General features: G+C 51.1%; 1 long non-coding RNA gene across 1 annotated transcript; it reads left to right on the top strand.

The window, feature by feature from the left end:
• Positions 1–1,716: 1,716 nt before the first annotated feature.
• Positions 1,717–5,337, top strand: LOC109490493. The gene is made up of 3 exons (XR_002143823.1): positions 1,717–1,833; positions 2,927–3,034; positions 5,305–5,337. It is a non-coding gene; the product is annotated as an uncharacterized LOC109490493 (long non-coding RNA).
• The last annotated feature ends 501 nt before the right edge of the window (positions 5,338–5,838 follow it).

Here is a 5,838-nt window from a genome sequence, read left to right as displayed (position 1 = left end):
TTCCGTTCTAGGAGACCTGTGACATGAGTTCCTGAAATGGTCTCTGGAGGTGGCCACACTCACCTCGCCAACCCCGGTGGCATCCATGGTTCCCAGAAACCCTGGGAGTGGTCTGTCCCTCCTGCCAACACCTGTGGACATGTTGCAGGGAGGAAGGCTGCCTTTCTGTGCACCCCATGTGATGGACAGAATGACAGCCTTCCCTGCTGTGGGAGATGCTGCCAGCGTCCACTCGCGTTCTCTAGGCACTGGGCACTCACTCGACTAATGCTGCTCTCTGGGAACCTTTCAAGCAAACAGGAAGTGCCAGGGGACAACACCCACAGGAGAAGCTCTCAGCCCATGGCTGAAGGGAATCAGTAGCCAGCTTCCTCATCCACTGGGTGGGTAGCTGAGGTATGTTCCAAGTCCCCAGCAGGACTGAGCCCCAGTTGCCCCCAGCGGCACCATGCTCCACACGCCCCGTGTTGGTGTCCTTCACTTCCCCACTCCCCACCTCCCGCCTAAGCAACTTGCACTTGCTGCTGTGTCTTGGGGTCTGCATTTGAGGGGACCCGAATTCTGACACCCGCCGGTGGTTATCACTGAACTTCATGGGTGCCTCATCTGGAAGTGGGAAAGGGAGAGCTTCTAGCAATAATTTTCTCAAGCAAACTAGAACAAAAATCCTCTTTCCAGTCCCATGCAGAGTTTATCTCCTTCCTTTCAGCTTCTCTGAACCTGACAGAGACTTGTCCTCTCACGTGGCAGCATGGTGCCCCGTCCACTTAGTCCCCTGGGGTCAGATGTCTTCAGGGGTCTGTGTCAGGGTGGGGGACTGGGGAAAGGAGAACAGACGTCCCATGACATCACAGCAAAACCCCTCTGGTCGGCTTTGGTAAGCTGATGACTGGCCATTCTAAACCTTCACCCAGACCTCATCTCCAAGTTCCTGACCCTACAGCCAACTGCTTCCTTGACATAACCGCAGCGTACGTCTCAAGCCAGAGGCATCACCTTCCTTCTCCACCAGATAAGCTTCTCTTCCAGCTTCATTGCACTCGTTTGCGGCTCCTCTACTCTCTGGTCTCCTGGACCGAGGCTGTCACCAACCCCTGTGAGTCCCGCCCTGCGGCCACCTCCTGAATCTGTCCTCTCCTCTGCACATCCGCTGTTATCTCTGTCACACTGATTAGCGTTATGCGGGGTTACCGCTGGTAACCCTGACACGGGATTGTAACTGAGTCGGCTCGGAGTCCACACCCTTTGACACGTGACTGGGGTTTCTCTCACTAGGGGCGGTGCTCTTCCCATGCCTGGGCTTTGGGCTTGGCCATGTGACCTACTTTGGCCAACGAGTTGTTTTAAAGACTTGAAACGTGCCTGTGGGGTGAGACGTGCTCTCCTGTGCCTCAGCCATTCGCTATGAGGAGAACATACTCTGGGTAGCACGCTGGTCTCTGGAAGGGGAGAGAATGCGGAGCAGAGCTTGACACCTGCAGCATGAAGCAGGGCCAACGCCCCCCCCCCACAGGTGATAAGTGTTTTCAGCCCTGAGTTTTAGGGCTATCTGTCGCACAGCGGTATCGTGACAGTAGACAGCTGACACACCTCAGTGGCGGAAGTGATCACCAGTTTGTTCCTTTGCTGCCGTAGCAGCCTCTGGGCTGGTTTCCATGTTCTAATCTTACCCCTTGCAAATCTGTTCTCTAAACAGTAGCCCGAACGCAGGGGCGCCAGCCTCTCACCGAGCTCTCCATCGTGTTCCCGGTTTTGTGGTTTCAGCTGTGACTTTCCTGACCTCTCAACGATCTTCTTCCAGATGTCACCTCACCAACGTGTCCCACCAGGGAGGTAAGGTCCCACAGCGCTACGAGATCCATGACTTGGGGTTCTCACTGCAACATGGGTGAACCCCAGGCTCCTCCCTGCGGCCTGCGGTACGAGGCGTGACCTGGCCTCGGGCGCCTCCCCTGTGCCCAGCTCCCCGCGCCCTCCCCCTGCTCCTCTGCGCACTGCTTTCGCCATTCCCTTGCAACCAGAGCCAACCGGCGGGATGCCGGAACCTTCTCCGTCTAGTCACTCAGCTGCTCCCAGACCCTCCTCCCCATCCCTTCCCTGGCCCGGGTCTGGGGAGGAAGAGGTTAAGGTTGCTGGAAGGCCTGGACAGCCCAGGCTGCTCTCAATCAGGGCACAGCAGGAAGGCGTGGGGCTGCCGGGCTGGCTGGTCGGGGAGTCTCCACAGCAAAGCGGTTAGGTGGTGCGTGGGAGAGAACATGCTGAATGGTGGTCTCTGTGCACAGCGGAGGGTGGGGTGGGCCAGGGCCAGCAAGGAGGGCGGTCAAGGCCTCAAAGCGGTAAAGCCCTGGGAGTTGGCTTTGTGACCGCGGAGACTGGGCCAGCTCTGGGTGGAGGGTCAGGGTCTCACACAGGCCGGGAGAGGCCGATGGACGGCTCCTGCTGTCTGAGCGGTCCTGCCCTCCCCTCCTTGGCTCCTTCCAGAGGCTTCTTGGCCCAGGAAGCATGTCTGTCCTCCAAGAAACTTCCCCAGCTGGCTCCTCTCAGCCGGTCCACATCTCCACGAGCGAGGTGGCGTTGGCTCCCACTCTGGCCCTGCGGTCTGAACGGTGTTCAAGCCTAGGGCCGGGGGAGTGGCATTCCTGAGACGCCACAGGAGCCAGGGACCTCGGCTCAGCCTGAACTTTGTTTCTCGGCCGCATAAATGGAACATAAAACACATCTCACCTCCCACCTGCTGTTCCAGCCGCCCCAGACCACACACGGCTCTCTGACACCGCCAGGATTTTCGTGGCTTTGAACCTGGTCTAGCTCTGCCCGGAATGCCCTTTGTTACCTAAGGAACTCCTGGTCACCCTGTAAGGCTCAATCCAGATGTTACCTCCTTCCGGAGGTTCCTCCCTTCCTATACCTAGTCCTGTCTTTCTAGGCGCTTCCACGGAGCATCTGAAATTATCAAGGCAGGGGCCCTCGGAGCACCTGACCCCCTTATTAAAACTGAACACTGCCTGGTTCTGGATTTATAGTCAACTCCTAGGTAAGGTCAGTGCTGCTAGTCCGTGGACCACACATGGACCAGCGTTTATCTCATTCTCTCCCTTGTCTGACAAGCTACACGTGAAACTGCTTAAAAAAATACAACTTAACCTCTCCTTTGAACTCCCATTCAGCTAGTAGCAGAAAACATGCTGGTTAATTTCTGGTAAACTTGGTCATTCCAGGTTAAATCTGGTTAATTCTAAAATTTTCCTTTCTGTCCGCCTTTTTTTTTTTTTTTCCCCCCCCGCCCCGCCATTCCCTTTCGGATCTCATCTGTTTTGCTGCGGATGCTGCCACTGGTGGCGGTGGTGGTGGGCTTAGGTGGCATCTTGGCAGCTGGGGGTTGGAGGAGGCATCTGGTGCTGGGTGGATGTCATGCTGGTTGCGCGTACAGCATCCCTCCACCCTGGCTCCCCGGAGATGTCTGACTTCCCACACGGTCGTCACAGGTCCCAGCTTACAGCAGGCTCCTGATGGGAGGTGACGCAGTTCCTTCCCACTTCCAGCTCCCAAACTGATTGGAAGGAAATCTGAGGGGCTTCTTGTCCACGCCCCTATCATTCTGGATCTAACCCTAGAGAGGAGGCAGCCTGTGGACCCCTCAGAAATCCCCACCAGCTACTAACTGATTTGCTTCACGGCCAGCTCCCCCTCCCTCCCCCCTCCCTGCCTTCCACAGGGCTACGTTTGCTTACTTTGTAATTTTTTTGACTAGTTAATATGTGCATATGGAATAAGTAATTCACATAGTACAAAATAGCACTCCGATATACGACTTATTTAATCTTCTTATCTAAGACAGTGTCATTCAAGTCTCCACCACGGGGATGGCAAATCGGCGTGCCTCCACTCCGTCCCCTCTCTCCTCTCCTCCCCTCTCCTCAGTTCTGGTTCGTTGTTACTATTGGTTCTAGGCTTTATTTCTCCGTGGGGATGAATTAATGTGTTTCTGTGAGACAGATCTTCTTTGTGCAAGACCGTCGAGCACTTTGCAGTCTGCTCATAAGCTTTGATCCCAACACGCTGAAAGGCGTGAGCGATGCTTAAGCTCCGGGACCACCAAAGATGCATACCCCGCCCCTGGCTGAAACCTGCCCTCAGCGGACACTCGGACACCCCTACCCGTAACTCTACTATCTGGGCTGTCTGCTTGCAACATATTTTTTGATTCCCTTACTATAAAAAAAGCAGCAGCAGCAGCAGCAGAAATCAGTATACTTAACAAATGCCTACCTCCGTTGGCTTTATAGTTTCTATAACATAATGGCATATAACATTTATGTGGTATTTTGGAACCATAATCCCCAAAGTTGTTTTAACTTTAATCCCAAACATCAGCATATTCAGTGCTCCCTTTGGGTCCTTTTGCCTCTGTGTCTCTAGCCAGTTGCTTCCCAGACTTAGTCTTTCAGCATTTTCTTCAAGATGCGTGAAGTATTGTCATTTTGAAATATTTGTGTGCTTTCTATTTGGATGACAGTTTGGATTGATAGAAGTTCTTGGGTCATGTTTTCTTTCTCTGTGGACACCATGGTGTCATGAGAGGTACGTGACTGCTTCATTGGTTTCTAGCTTTGACTGTTGCTGTGCTGACGTTTGTAGGCAGTCTGACCTTCCCCCCCAAAGATTATTTATTTATTTATTTGAGAGAGAGAGAGGGAGAGAGAGCACAAACAAGGGGAGTGGCAGGCAGAGGGAGAGGGAAAAGCAGACTGCCAGCTGAGCAGGGGACTCGATCCCAGGACCCTGGGATCATGACCTGAGCTGAAGGCAGGCACTTAACTGACCAAGCCACGCAGGAGTCCTGAACTTTTTTTTTTTTTCCAAATGGGTGATTTGACCTCACTCCTGGGTAACTAAAGGAATTTTTATCTTCGAAGTATGGTAATATTATTAGGACATGTTGGTGTCAGTCTATTCCATTAGGAATTCATTCAATCAATGTTTACTGGGACTCTCAGGTGCCAGACATGATTTTACACTGGGACACAGCAGTGAACAAAAAGGACGAGAATCCCTGTCCCTACGCTTCATGAAACCTACATTTTGGCGAAAACCTTAGGAAAGAAAACTATATCTATTTTCTCAGAGCATAGTATGCCCTTTAAATCTATAAACTCAAGTTTTCTGTTTAGAGAAGTTTTCTCAATTCATATATTTGAATGCCAGTATACATGTGTTGGATTTCCTTTGTTTTTGTTCCCTATTTATTATTCTCTTCCTTTTAAAATTCATTGTTTTGAGTTTTTTAATATTTTTTTATTTTAGGGTGCACGGAGGGGGAGAGAGACTCTTAAGCGGATTCCATGCCCAGCACGGAGCCTGACAAGGGGCTCGATCTCATGACCCTGAGATCATGACCTGAGCCGAAATCAAGAGTCGGACACTTAACCAACTGAGTCATCGAGGTACCCCTAAAATTCATTATTATTCTCCATGTGGTGATATTTATTTTTCTAGAATTCTTCTTTGATGTTCAGAGCTGAATTTCTCCTATTTTTTTGGTGCTTCTCTGGGTCCTTCATTTCTGTGATGATTTTATTTTTCTCTTTCACTTCTTTCCTAAGTCCTGGCAGCTGATATTCCTCTTTCCTTTGTCCTAAATTTTTTCTTTTGCGCTATAACTTTTTTTGAATTATTGTTTATAGGTGATTTTTTTTCATTAAGTTATTGAATTTATGAGAAAATCTTCATCACCATTTTTATCTACCCAAGACAAAGTCTTTCTTAAATGGTAGCAAGGGGTCTTTCTCTCTCTGGTTCATTGGAAAGCTCTGGACAACATACACACACACGTGTGTG

This window comes from Ailuropoda melanoleuca, chromosome 13 (genome assembly GCF_002007445.2).
Source record: "Ailuropoda melanoleuca isolate Jingjing chromosome 13, ASM200744v2, whole genome shotgun sequence".
In the NCBI taxonomy this organism is placed as follows: Eukaryota; Metazoa; Chordata; class Mammalia; order Carnivora; family Ursidae; genus Ailuropoda; species Ailuropoda melanoleuca.
The sequence above is the reverse complement of the archived record's forward strand: the minus strand, read 5'-3'. Positions and strand labels throughout refer to the sequence as shown.